The sequence below is a fragment of the Equus asinus genome, chromosome 24 (assembly GCF_041296235.1).
Source record: "Equus asinus isolate D_3611 breed Donkey chromosome 24, EquAss-T2T_v2, whole genome shotgun sequence".
Taxonomy (NCBI): domain Eukaryota; kingdom Metazoa; phylum Chordata; class Mammalia; order Perissodactyla; family Equidae; genus Equus; species Equus asinus.
In genome coordinates this window covers 57,925,152-57,940,718 of record NC_091813.1, presented here as the reverse complement: position 1 = coordinate 57,940,718, position 15,567 = coordinate 57,925,152, and the positions used below count along the sequence as shown (strand labels likewise).

The window sequence follows — 15,567 nt, the reverse complement described above, 5'->3', positions numbered from 1 at the left end:
CATCACGACCCCCTCCCTTTCTCCAGTCTCTTCACACTCCAAGGAGAGAGATTTGTTGGCTGAAATGCAAAACATTGTTGTTTCAATGACTTTCAATGACTCCTCACCACCTGCAGGATGAAGGCCCAATTCCGTGTCCTGGAATACAGGGCTCTTGCGGCTGATTCCTGCTCACCTCTCCATCATATCTTCTGCTTGTATTCAGCCACTTCAATTTCAATGGAAGAGCTGTGTTCTCATAGCCATGGTTCTCTCAGGCCTGGACACTCTTTATCAGCCCTTTCTATACCTGGTTAAGCCCAGCTTACCCTCAGATCTCATCCGAGGCCTTCCTGCTCTTTACAAACCCTCCTTGACAAACAGCCTACCTATCCCTCCTGTGTGCTGTCCCAGCATCAGCATTAACCCCTAATGCAGAACCTACTACACTGCAAGACAAGTGCTTTTACTTCCATGCCTAACCTCTAAGTCCTTGACTTAAAAACACGGCATGTTCAGTCAGCATCCCCAGGACCTGGAAAAGTGCATGTAGGATCAAGAAAGCACTCAGGGAGGGGCCGGCCTGGTGGACTACTGGTTAAGTTCAGTGCACTCCACTTCAGTGGCTAGGGTTCGGTTCCCAGCCACAGACATATACCACTTGTCAGCGGCCATGCTGTGGTGGTGCCACATATACAAAATAAGAGGAAGATTGGCAACAGCTGCTAGCTCAGGGCAAATCTTCCTCAGCAAAAAAAGAGAAAGAAAGAAAGCACTCAGTGAATGTTTGTGCAATTAGGGAATAATCTTATTCTCTCATATTTCCTTATCTTTTTCATCAAAGAAAGGAAGAACTAACCAAATGCTGATCAACTAAGACGGGCTAATGATAATAGTTTTAATAATAATGGGAAGGAGGAAGAAGAAAAGAGCTAATATTTATTAGTATTCACTACCTGTCAGTTATTCTCATAAGCATTCTATTTATATTAATACGTTTAACCCAAAACCCAAGACACTTGTTAAAAATACAGATTCCTGGGCCCCATCCCAGAATTACTGAATCAGAATTTCCTGGGGCAGGGCCTAGGAATCTATTTTTAATAGGTGCCTCATGCATTTTAGATGTTAAGTCAGCTTTGGGAATAACTAGCCTAGCAGTACAGAGCAAAGGAAAGTTCATGTGATATCATGTACATTTTTCATTTTGAAGTTATTGTTACATAATATTTATTATTCCCATGATATTCTAAAAATTTGTGAATAATCCTAGTGTAGGCAGGGACAATGATATTGAATTAGCCTTTAAAATGGTCAAATATTCTATTCTATTAAATTGGAGAATTTAGAAGGCTATGTCTTTTTCTGATATCTAACTCTGACATCATCAAAGAAAAATTGTTTTAGGTGAAAAATGGTTGGTCAGCTTTATTAGCAAGTAAGGATAAGGTTATTAAATCTCTGTTACTTTAAAGTTAGAATTTGACAACAAATTATATTACAACAAAGAATAATATCCTACTGAATAAATATCCTTTACAAAAATTTGGCATAGAAACTCTCAATGTAATTTTATCTTCAAAAGTTAATTCTATCCTTTCCAAAACCAAAACCCAAATTCTGAACAACAAAAAAAAAGCCAATTTCAACAAGGAAAGCCTGCCCTCCTCCCACTATTCTAAACTTTCATTATCTAAACCAGAATGAGCCTAACACAGTCCAATATGTGGCTATGGGAATCAGCAGAGTAGCCATTCCATCTACGCACCATGAGAAATGTAAGCATCACAGAGCATCCTATGTCAAGTATCAAGTACATTCTTAAAATGAATGTTCTATCTCCTCTCAGTTTCTTGCTTTCTCCTATGATGTATTATTTATGAAGCTTTCATCTGAGAAGAGAGAACATGTTTTAATAGATGTAGCTGTGTGTGAGACCAGTATTTAAGATACCAGCCAGCTTTATCTAGGAAACATTATCCTAATTACAAAAGTACACCTTTGTGATAATAATGAATAAATGTTCTACTACAATAATATCAAAAGGAAGCATTCCCTACTATTTGTAGAGTGCTCTCCAGCCTTCCTTCCAAAGTGTAACACCCCAGACCAGAAGCACTGGAGTCACCTTGGAGTTGGTAGAAATGCAGAACTTGGGCTCCATCCCAGACCTACCGAATGGGGATCTACAATGTTAACAAGATCCCCTGAGGCCTCCATATGAGAAGCACTGCTTTACAGTTTTTATAAATTACTTGAGTCCTCTGGGTTCCATCCCAGTTCTGGACTAACGACCTGTGTGACCTTGGGCAATCTACCTGATTCTGAGGGTCCAGAGCAGCACTGTCCAATAGAACTTTCTGTGATGATGGAAAAGGTCTGCACCTGCACAGTCAAACACAGAGCATTGAAATGCTGCTATTGAGACTGAGGAAGTGAATCTTTAATTTTATTTAATTTTAATTAATATTTAAGTAGTGTCATGTGGCTATTATATAGCACAAGTCTAGAGAGTACTGATAATATAAAACCCCGTCCAGCTCTAAAATCTTACGATTCTAGATCCAGAAAAATGATTTACAAAATCATATTCAGGATTGTATTTAAAACGAATACTGTTGAGTTCCTACTATGCATCAAGCACTCAGGCTTCATCAATCAACAAAACCAAAATCATTATCCTCACGGCTTACAGTCTCACCAGGAGAGAAAGACAATAAAAATAAACACAATAATAAATAAAATGTAACATTATTAGAAGATAAGGCTATGGAAAAATAGAGCAGATTAATAAAGGATGAAGGATGCTGCTGAGGGGATGAGTGTTGGGAGCACTTATACACGAGATACTAAGAGGAGGCCACCAGGAGAAGCTGACATTAGAGCAACGGCTGGAAGCAGAGAGGTGTCAGCCACATAACTAGGGGGAGGAAGAACGTACCCAGAGAGAGTAAACAGCTAATGCAAAGGTCATAATGTGAGTGAGGGCCTGATGTGAATGAGGAACAGCAAAGAGTGCCAGGAAGCTGGATCCAGGTGAGCCACGGCAGGAGTAACGGGAGATGGAGTCAGAGGTCAGAAAGGAAACTGTGGGGAGCAGGGGGTCGTGGATGATGTAGGGCCTTCAAACCACTGTGAGTCTTTGACCTTTATTGTGAGGAGCCATTGTACAGGAGTAACATGTCAGACCTTACATTTATAAATGATCCCTTTGGCTTCACTCCTGAAATCACTCTACAAAGGTGGCAGGGCAGAAGCAGGGGGACTCATTAGGATCTTATTGCTGGATTCCTGGTCAGAAATGAAAGTGACTTGGTTCATAGTGGTAGCAGTGGAAATGTGAGAAGTGGCTGGATTCTGGATATATTTTAAAGGTAGAGCTAACAATAGTGCATGAAATATAGGGAAGCAGTGTGAGAAAGAGTCAAAGTCGATTCCAAGGTTTTGGTCTAACTGGAAAATGCAATGGCCATCAATTGAGACGGGGAAAACTATGGGTGGAGCAGGGTTAGAAGGAAATACAGAGAGGTGAATTTTGGACGTGTTACATTTGAGATGCCTAGTACACTCCAAGTGGAGATGTATCACACAGAAGAAGAGATCAGTCTGGAGATCAATGGAACAGCCTGAGATGGAGATACATGTGAATTAGAGAATCAATGGCGTATAGAGAATATCTGCCAGAAATTGGATGAGATGATAAGAACAGTCAGCATAAACAGAGAAGAGGATTAAGACTGTTGAGAGTTAAAAGTTAAGAAGTAACTCATAAGTGGAGGAATTAACAAAGAATTAGAAAAGAAATATTCAGTGTGGAAGGAAGGAAATCAAGAGACTGGTGTCCTTGAAACAAAGTGAAGAAAGTGCTTCTAAGGGAAGGAGTAATCGATTGTGTCAAATACTGCTGAGAAATCAAGCAATGTAAGAGTAAAAGAATAACCATTAGATTAAGCAATATGAAGGTCAATGGTGACCTTTCCAAGAGCAGTTACAGTGGAGAGGTAGAGACCAAGCTTGATTGAAGTGTGTTCAAGAGACAATGGAAAGAAGGACAATAAGAGATAGGGAGTATAGACAATTTCTGCATAGAATTGGACTATAAGGAGAGCAGAGAAAATACTAGCTAGCTGAAGGGAAAATGGGGCTATCCGTGGGCTTTTATTTGTCTTTATTTTGTTGCCTTTTTTTTTTCTTTCAAGAGCATTAACAGCCACTTCGTATGCTGATGAGAAACATCCAAAAAGGGGAAAAATCAATGATCTAGGACAGAGCTCAGCAAATTATTGGGCCCACGGGCCAAATCTGGACTATTAACTGTTTTGTACAGCTAATGAGCTAAGAGTGATTTCTACATTTATAAATGGTTGAAAAGAAAAATCAAAAGAAGACTATTTCATGACACACGAAAATTATATGGAATTCAAATTTCAGTGTCCACAAATAAAGCTTTATTGGAACACAGCCATGGTCATCATTTAAGCACTGTCCACAGCTGCTTTTGCTCACAGCAGCAAGGCTGAGTTGTGATAAGAGATCATATGTGACATTTTAATTGATTCCCACTGTTGAACAGTGCACTATGAATCACAATGATAGAGTTATAACTTGACAGCATTTTGAGTGCCATGAAAATTGCCATACTGTGACACTTTATTTTTTTATTACCAATGCATACATCAAAAGGAGATAAAATGGACTTCAAAGGTCATGCTTTGAAGGCACAGTGGAGTGTGGACTATTTTGTTATTGAACACATGTTGTCTACTTTGTAGAAACACCATAACTCTGCTAAAAGAACACAATATAGGTCAACAATACCAGCCAAAGCACCCATTAAAATATCTCCAACTCATCGAAAAGCAATGGTCAGGAAATTTAGAAAATTTAAAACAGAATATCCCATTACAGCAGAATTTCTTCACAAAATGTAAAAACTAGGATGAGGTTGCAACCAAAGTTAAGTTCTCAAATGGCATATTTGTTAGACAAGCAAAGCAAGCTGTTTACCAATTTTAAATGAATTAAAATATGTTCGATTGCAGCAGCCAAAAATGTTCCTAGAGAAAATAAAAACTTGTTTAAGACTAACAGCTTTTTGGCAAGAACGCTTTCAAAAAGTTCAGGAAATTGGAAGCAACATCAATAGTCAATTTAAAGACAACGCAAGTGATATCAAGTCATTTTCCTTGGTTCACTATGTTTCAATAAATGTACAGATACTGCTTAATTGTCGTTGTTCATTTGAAGAGTCTATGATGAGTCTGAAGTGACAGAAAGTTAGCCTCTACGAATAGTCTGTGTAGAATAACCAGAGTCAAGGATATGTTTAAAGAAGTTGAGAAAATACAAATTCACTACAATCTGAAGTGGAATCTGCTACGATGTGTTACAATGGGTAGTAGTAAAAATATGTGTAGAACAGAAAAACACTTAGTTTGACAAATTTACCAAGTTAGTGAAAATTTAATGTGTTTACATGCTACGATTACTCACTATATTATTCATTAGCAGGTACTTTGTTAAAAAATATTTGAATCTATCGTGTTATTGAACCAGTAGCATCACCAGTGAATTTCATTCGATTTCATGGACTTAACTATGATTAGCTCTGCGAATTTTGTCAGAAATAAAAGCTGAATATCCTGACTTGCCATACCATGCAGCTAGCAGTGGTAAAATTCAATTGCAATTTTTTGATCTCAAGGTCAGGTTGAAATTTTTCTGAATGAGAAACACAGCCTTCAACCATCTTTGGGAATTAGCTTTTTCTGGAAACTTTATAATCTTTATTAATGAACTCAACCTAAAAATCATAGGAACTATAGCACCTATACACAAAAGTTACACTGCAGTAAAATCCTTTTGGCAACTAACATTTGAGTCACAAGTAATGTCAAGCTGCTTTATAAACTTCTTGTACTGTCAAAAATTAAAATAAGAAGCAAGATCTCCATCCCACACAAATTTGCAGCAAATATATTCTCTGAGCTCAAACTTCAATTTCAATGCATATTTTGAACCTTGATATGGTGCAATGGAAATTTCCATATTTCAAAATCCATTTAAATCAGTTAAGAGCAGATCAATCACAAAAGACCAGATATTGTATTACTGTATGATTCTATTTACACGAAATGTTGGGAATAAGCAAGTCTATACGGACAGAAAGTAGATTAGTGGTTTCTTAGGTTGGGGGTTGGGGGAGACGAGAAGGCACGGAGTGACTGCTAATGGGTACAAGGTTCCTTTAAGAACAAACTAAAATGTTCTAAAATTAGATATGGAGAATGGTTTTACAACCCTGTGAATATACTAAATAACATTTAATTGTACCCTTTAAACTGTATGATATGTGAAATACATTTCAATTAAGATGTTTTTAGAAATCCATTTAACTGTGCAACTGAGGACCTTCCACCTAGCCTTCAATTGGAAGTAATTAATTTGTAATGTAATAACACTTTAAAAGGCAAATATCAAGAGAAAAATCTAATAGAATCCTATAAAGGATTTCCAAATCATGAATATGCACACATGCTGATGGACTGATATCAGCATTTGGCGATACCTATCTGTGTGAAAAGACATTTTAAGGATGAAATATGTAAAATCTCAATACAGATCAGGATTGACAGATGAATATTTACAATTAACATTGATGACAGGAACATTAACTTTGAACCCCAATTAAGCAAAATGTTATCCCAAAAGAAAGAATTCTACTTTTCCTATTAGTAGATCTGTATTACAAATAAAAAATACCCTATTATTATTATTATATTTTCAATTTCGTCAATAAAAATACATGGAAATCTGGGTTTTTTTCCTCTTACAAGTTCCTATATAATATGGTTGATTTTGCCTCTTGGCCTGTAAAACCTAAAATATTTACTATCTGGCCCTTTACTGAAAATGTTTGCCAACCTATGATATAAGAGAGAGAAGGAATAGATATTGGAAAATTGTTTGGAGCAAGCAAGAAAAGGAAGCTCTTGCACCAATGGAAAGATTGGTTTAATTCAGACTGTTAAAAAATCTACTTGAAATGATTAGGCACAATTACCAGCACAGAGACAGGACACACGATAATCAAAATAGATTAAAGGAAAGGCTGAGGTCAACTAGGGGAAGGGCTCACTGATGGAAACCATGCATATAATATCTTTGTAAAAACCCATAGGACACTTGAAATCAGTATTTGAAAATAATATCACATGAAGTATTGCCTAATGGTTATCCTCCCCTTCCTCTAACCACGTAACTGCATCTTTCTCAAGGTGAAAAACAAAAAAAGCCAACATGGCAATCACCAAGATCAAGGTCACAAAAGAAGGTGAGGCATTTATAGCAATAGTGATGTTTGACTTTGTAAATAGAAACAGTTTAAGATCAAGAATAACGCCAACTTGGCTGTGAAGACAGACGCAGACTTGCACTTGGAAGGGAAAATGAGAAACGCAATTTGAATTATGCTCCTTTAATGGAGATGATTATTTGCACCTTTGTAACCCACCTAGCATTCATTTTAAAGGCAATGGAAGAACCAAAGGCAGGGAGCAGTGATAGGTACAGTCTGCATTAAAAACATGATGAATAATTATGGGCTACCACCCATAACTTCCATCAGAGAGATCCCCAGGGCTTTTGCTAACACACAGGTCTACACTGGTAGGGCAACAGACTTAAGACAGAGTTTAAACCCAATCATCTCTATTGTGGTATGCTACACTGTACTGTGTAGAAGGGTGCTATCTAGTAAAAAATGCTAGCTTACATACAAAATAAATCTAGATTATCTGCCACCACGGATGCCATAACAGGACGATCTTGAAGACTGCAGTCTTCATATCCCTGATTCTACAAGGGCACCAGAGTATTTAAAATAACTTAAAAAATAAAATACCTATTTTCCAAAAGTCAAATAAATATTACAAAGTAGATTAATGTAACATACACAGGTTCATAACACCCACTATTAACAAATGTTAACATTTTATCATTCTACTTCCTATTTTTTAGATAAAAAACTAGAACATTACAGATAAAGAACACAATGCCTTACCATCCCTCTCTTCCTCCTCAGAATTAGACACTCACAAATCTGGTTTAGTTTTTGTTTCTGTACACTACACTAAAAACATACCCCTGAACAATCTCTCATGGCTTCATGTATTCTTTAAAATGTCATTGCTTTGAAACTGCTTAAATTCTAAAAGTTGGTTGTTTTTTACTTAACGTATTTTCAATATGTATATTTATGTTAATATATAGATTTAGTTAAGTGTAAACACAGTTAAATATTCTACTTTATTAATGTACTAGAATTCACTCATTCATTTCCTAATGATGGAAATTTGTTTCCAGTTTTCCACTACTACAAATAACTTTGCAATACACAGTCTTGTACATACCTCTCGCACATGCAGGAGTTTGTGAGGGAGTTTTTCTAGGAACAAGCAGTGTTTGAAAATACCTGTTCCCCATATCCTAACCAGCACTTGGTTGGCATCAAACTTTTTGATCCTGCCACTCTTAAGTGTGAAATATTATCTTGTTTTGTTGTTGTTAATTTGTGTTTTCCTCATTAGTATGAATCACGTGTCCTCACAATGAGTACGAACTTTTTTGTATATGTTTATTGGTCATTGACGTCATTAAAGTTTGCATTTTTCTGAGTGATTTGTCTTTTTCTTATTAATTTGTTGGAGTTTTTATATACTATGGATACTAATCCTTTATGTCTTAAATATATCATAAAACTATTTTCCCAGGATGTGAATTACTCTTTACCCAGGTTTATAGTATCATTTTCCCCCATCAGAGATTTTTCACTTAGATGGAATCAGTCATTTTAATTTAGAGTTATGTTTCTCAGGTGCTAACTAAGAAATCTTTTCCTATACCAAGGTTATACAGATAGATATCTGAAAATCTATCCTACCAACAGATTTTTAAACTTGATTTACCTATATAGGCCTTTAATATATCTGGACCTTATTTCTCCCTACATTGAGATAAAGAATCTTGTTTAATTTTCATATGGAAAGCCAATCATCCTTGCACATTTACTGAAATGTCCACTCTATCTTCATTGATTTATGGAGCAATCTCTATTATGTCCCAAGTGCCGATATACAATTGGCCTCATTCTTAGCTCTTTTTTCTGTTCATCGATTTATTTATCTATATCTATAAAAATACTCCACTATTTTAATTAACTTATCTTTAAAACATGATTTGATATTTAGTAGGGCAAATTTTCCTTCCCTACTTATTCAGAATTTTCTTTGTTAATCTTGGACCTTTATTCTTCAACTTACACAAGATAAACCTATTGATATACATTAAATTTATAGATTAATTCAGGAAAACTGACATCTTTATGCCATTGCATCTTCCCATTCAATGGGACATCTCTCTCCATTAATTCAGGCATTCTTTTATTTCCTTCAATGATCAATCATTTTCTTGGTGAAGATCATGCATGTCTTTAGATTCACTTCTAGGAACCTATCTGAATGTAATTTCTTTTTCTCATTAGCTCTGGCTGGTGAATAGACACCAAAACTTCTGTGGGCTGCTCTATATCCAGCAAATCTATAACCAATGTCTTATGGGTTCTAAAAGTTTAGCTTTGGATTCTCTTGGATATTCTATGTAGGTAACCTTATCCTCTAAAATAATGACCATTTGTTCTCTTTCCTTCCAAATTATGTGTCTTTCTTTCTTGTATTGCATTGGTTAGGATCCACACAATAAAGCTAAACAGTCGCAGTAACAGCAAGAATCATTATCTTTTCCTCATTTAGAAATGCTTAGTTCTTAGGTTTCACCACTAAGTTTGATATTTGCCATAAGTTTTTGACACAACTCTAAAAGCTGAAGGAACTTCTTATTTTTAATTTTAATAAATGCTATTTCTTCATCTATTGACATTATTATATGATTTCTATCCTTCAATCTATTAATATGGTAAATATTATGAAATTGATTTGTTCATGTTAAATAAAGCATATTTGCATTCCTCAGACAAAGTCTCCTTGATTGTGACGTAAGAGTGGTGTTTCAAAAATGTATTTGCTGAATTTCATTTGCTAGCATTTTATTTAAGATTTTTTAAATTATTAATAATGAGGGAAATGGGACTACAGTGTCCTTTTTCTTGATGTTTTATATTCTCCTAGTCTACTTTTATCAAGCTCATACTAGCTTCATATAAACACTTTACAATGTGCAAAAGTTTCACAAACACCAACTCATTAAATGTCTTTTTCAAGGGTCCTATGGTTATTATATGGCAAAAATTGAAACTCAAATCTTCTAACTCCATGCCTCTTTTTACTGGTCCAGTAAGTAAGCACTACATTTGAAACAGATCTACAAAGCACTGTGGAAATTAATTAATTAGTTAATTAATTATACACGAGGTGAAAGGTCATTATTACGGCACTTCCTCCCTCACAAAGTGAGAGTTACCATAGACGATGGAATAGAATGACAGGTATTAGTATTTCTTATTAGTCATCTCTGTTCACATAAGTGTGACTGGAAAGAAGGAAGCTTTCACACACAGATACCTACCTCAAATTAGATGACCTCTAAGGTCCTTTCCAGCAGTGAGAGGTTAAGACATAAATCCACTAAACTACCACTTGGGCTCTAAATTCACACTAGTCCTGGCTATATTTTATCCACCACTTCAATCTTCTAATTTTTGTGCCTTCCTCTGTACACTAAACAGACTGAATATGCGGAGCTCTAGCCCATACCTTGGTTATCAGGAAGTCAAATAACCCCCAGAATTTGATGGTCTCTACCTCCCAAAACATGAAAACATTTTAAAGTTAGTAGTTCTAACCCTTTTTGGAATAATGGTCTGAAAACTCAGTAAGTGTTATGGACCTACTCACAAGAGAAAATGGATTTTGTATAAGATTTCAGGACATTTATAACCCTCTGAAGACAATCCATGAACTGATATGACCACCAAGTTAAGAACCCCTGTTTGGGGCGGGGGCATGAGAGGCTGAAGTGGTGATGAATAGTAAATATACAGAAAGCTTTTCTTTTCCTTTAAAACAGAGGACTTTGTAAAGTGGCTCTTCTACTGAAAAAGTTAGATTTGTCTCTTCCCTTTTCTCACCCTGACAGCAAACCTGCTGGCCTAGGAAAGATGAATGACTTCCCTTCGCAGATCTTTAATCTTATTCAAAGACAGTATGTTTGCAATGCAAACCCATTTCCATTCTTCTCACCAGTAACTGACTAAGTTACTTCCACATACCATAAAGCCATCAACTTTTGACATTTTTTTCTTTATAAATTTATCAATGATATACCCAAGGTGACTTAGGAAACAAGTGTTTGTGTATCGTAGGGAAATTTTTTAAAGCCTTTAGGGGGTAGGGACAAAGGTAAAACAACTGCTTGATTTGTTTTCAGATAAAATCTACTATAACATCATATGAAAGTATATTATTAATGTTAAATAGTCTACAAAATAGCAATAGTTATAAAATATTATGTAAAATGTGTTATTCATACAAAATGCAACACAAGAATACTTTCTTTTGGTGGTTGGGGATGGGGTTTAGACTATGGAATTTTTATGAGGTATTAACCACATTTTTGCTACAGAAAATATGGAAATATCTGTAAAGTGAGATAAACATTGAAAAAATATCTTGTATTACCTAATGTGCTAGCTTTTATTTTCAATAAAACAGGTACTTTTGAGGAAAAATGTTACAGTGTTGGGATCCAAAAATTAAATCTCATTCATACTTATAGGAGAAAAATAATAAATTCACTTTGAAATGAGTTGTTCTTAACAGGAAGATTAATATAGAGGAAAAAAGAGTTAAATTTCTTGCAAAGAAGTGAAATGAGATATGACAAAGAACTGAAATGAGATATGACAAACATAATAAATGTTCTAAACATAAAATATAAAGTTCAATTTTTAAATTACATATTTTTTTTTTTTGAGGAAGATGAGCCCTAAGCTAACATTCACTGCCAATCCTCCTTGTTTTTGCTGAGGAAGACTGGCCCTGAGCGTGTGGGACAGCTATCACAGCATGGCTGGATAAGCAGTGTGTCGGTCCACACCTGGGATCCGAACCAGCGAACCACACGCTGCCAAAGTGGAGCACATGAATTTAACCACTATGTCACTGGGCCGGCCCCAAAAAGTTCAATTTTTTAAATTAATTTTTCTGAAATTGTTTTATAAGCATTAAAGTAGTACAAGCATCACAGATCAATTCGTACTTGCCCTATTGTGCCCTATTGTATCAATAAAAAAAAGTCAAAGTTGTTTTGCTGGGTCAACAAGCAAAAACTGCATGAGGAAAAACTGCAAGTCACGCAGCTAGAGCACGCTCAGAAGAAGATGGAAATCTCATCTTCAGATGACCTCGAGCTGCCTACGAATCAAAAGTTCCCTGACTGTGAAACTCAATGTGAAGAGAAAGCGGTAGGGGAACCTGATAAGAAGCAAGGAGTCTCTGATTTGTAGCACACCAGACTTAGAAGATCATTACCCTCCCACCCTCCAATCAGATTCTGCCAAGCTAGTATTTTTCATAACCAGTCCCACTCCCAACTCCTTAAAAGTCTGTCCCCACTTGAGCTTGAGGAGACAGATTTGAGCCTTGCCTCCTGTCTCCTTGCTGGTTGGCCATGCAATAAAGCTCTTTCTCCTCTCAAAAGCCAGTGCTGTAGTACTGGCTTCTATGTGCATCAGGCAGTGAGCCCTTGCTCAGTAACAGTAGTCATAGACACTACGCAGCATCTGTGATTCCTCACACTATTTAATTTAAAAATATTTTAAATTTAGTCAATGCTACTGTTCCTTAAACTACTTTTATCCAGTGGTGTTAGATGGCAAGGCAACTGAAAAACCTGTGATGACACAAATGTATAGGGTTTATATTCTTCTAAAATCTAGACAACCCACACATGGAACAAATCTACTTTAAAGATAAATACTTGAGTTTTTTTACATAAATTTAAAAAAAATTAACATTGTATTACCTCCTATTGAAATATGACTGGTTTTACGATCAATAACAATGAAATCAGAGGAAACACTTCAAGACTCTATGAAAGAAATGGAAATATAGAAGGGAAGGGGACTCAGTTACTCAGCATAAAATCAACAAAGCAAATGTTTGTTTAAGTAGTTACTTTACGAGTTTGCTCCTACTGAAAACAAAGAAAAGGCCAGCCACCATCAAAATAAAACAGCCATGTATGGTTGTATGGCTGTATGGTTAAACCATGACCCCAGGGCCTTTCCCATTAAAGGTACAGGAAGTAGAACTGACACCAAAAGAGAACACCGTTATAAAAACAAGAATCAGAACAGACGAAGATGTGTAATTAGATAGGAATTAACTGAGTAAGCAAACCAGAGTCATGCAAAACAATTCAAAAAAGTAAAGACAAAGACTAAGGAGAATTACCGAAAAATTCTAACAACTTCCTCTCAGAACTGAAGGTTGACCAGTAAGACCTTCGTTATCTGTGGGAAGGGGAGGGTGGGAGTTCCTATGTGCTTTAAATAATGATGAAAGGAAACTGTTGAGCATAAATTGAGGAAAGACTAAAAACAGCAAATTGCAAAAAAATTAGGTAGCAAAGGATAGCTCAACTTCTTCAATAAATTGATTCAGACAATCCGTAAAATAACAACTATGGACACCTATTCAAAAGATGTTCTCAAATTTTTCAGTCAATGACTTTTTACATGGCGTCTCTAGAACCAAACAACTAAAACCAACCAACCAACCAACCAACCCAATCCATCACAGACAGGTAAACGTGAGAGGAAATCAAGCTGAACACAGGTTGATCCTATGCTGCTTGAAAGATAAAGCCTGCAGCTGGTACACAGAGCTGTGCAACTTGGGGCCTCTGAACAGAAAGGGCTGCAAGGATTGGCATGACGTTCTGCTGGACCAAAGGCAATGCACTCCCAACACCTTTTAAAGGCAAAACTCCAATAAGTGATAGGACAGGAGACAGAACCTCCTCCACTGCCTGCACACTGGGGCTGACCACTGTCATCTCTGCTCTGGACTACTGCAGTTGCCTCCTAACCCATCTCCCTGCTTCTATTCTTGCCACCCCACCCCTAAACACAACTCTCTGCCTACACAGAAGCCAGAATGCTTTTAAAGCATTAATTATCATTTTACAGTTCTACCACACTGTTCAATGACTTCCTGTCACAGTTGGAATAAAGCATCAATTCCACAGCAGGGCAACAAGGCTTTACACGATCTGGCCCTCATCCACCTTTGTGAGCCATCTTCAGCCAAGTGCCCTTCTGCTCTCTGTTCTTGAGACACAGCACGTCTGTGCTCTTGGCTTTGCAGAGGGACTCGCGGTCTCCACCTGTGGTGCTCTGCCCTGTGTTGAGTCTTTGTTCCACCGACTCTCGCTCACCATTCAGCTCTCGCCCTTCCACCTGTATCTGCCATGCTGTCTATCTGAGCCACTCTCTCTAGTCCTGGTCACCTGCACACCCTCTCTCTTTCGTTCCACAAGTGTGTTTTGGAGTGTGTAAGTGTGCTTGCTCATTCCAACTCACTTAGAGAGATGCCTCACCCCTAACTCCCTTCTACTCTCCCTGGGCATCAACAATCACTTTTTAGACAACAGTCAAATTCCAACTTTTTATATTGCCCTAAACACAGCTTTCTCTCCTAGGACCACTTGAGTCAACAATTAGCATCATACAATTTAGTCATAAACATTCCCTAATCTGCCTGGAGAGCCTACTTTTCACCTATTGAATTTCTAAACTTGCTAAGAGGATGGATCATGGATTACTCTATGGGGATACACTGTCTCTTCTCACAGGGATTAGCAAAGTGCTAAACCAATAGTCTATGCCTAGAAAATGTTTTTACTAGAAAAAGAATGCTCCAGCTCCCCCTCCCCTTTGATTCCCTAAACCAACTGAACACCAGAGAACAGATCTTCTATAGCTTGACCACAGTGAGAGAAAAGAGAAAGTCTTGGCCAGTGGAAAAGATTTCTCTATGCAAAACTTTCTGCAATTCACTAATTATCTATGGGAACATGTGCTTCAATTTGTATTTCCAGAAGCAGTGATGAGATTAACAGTAATTCTTCCATCTTGTCTCAGCTACAGTCCTATGATCAGAAGGACACACTTTATGATATGACTGTGTACACTTGGGGGGGTTTATGGCCACAGATCAGCATGTCTGTCATTAACCAGCCTGTGAGAAGCCTGCCACCTGGACCATGGCTTCATCAGCAACCTGAGCAAACCAACAGGGTCTGTCCGGTCCAACTAGATTATAATATATTAGCCTAAAGGACATTAGAACAGAACAACCCAAAAGCTCCAGTGACTTTTCTCAGCATCTTAATTTTAATTTATTAATTAATGATATAAAAACATCTTACTATCACTAATAAAATTGTTAATAATTGTGAAAGCAATGTGTTAGGACTGGCTTCCTTATTTTTAAAAATCTTCACTCAGCATTTAGTAATACTGGGTCTCTAAAGTCTATGTTCAATTTATTTTGATACATTGCTTTAATG

General features: G+C 36.8%; 1 protein-coding gene across 1 annotated transcript in view; it reads right to left on the bottom strand.

Moving 5' to 3' along the window:
* Nucleotides 1-15,567, bottom strand: part of RNF217 (ring finger protein 217) — a 111,723-nt gene that overhangs the window by 82,869 nt on the left and 13,287 nt on the right. The window lies entirely within an intron of this gene.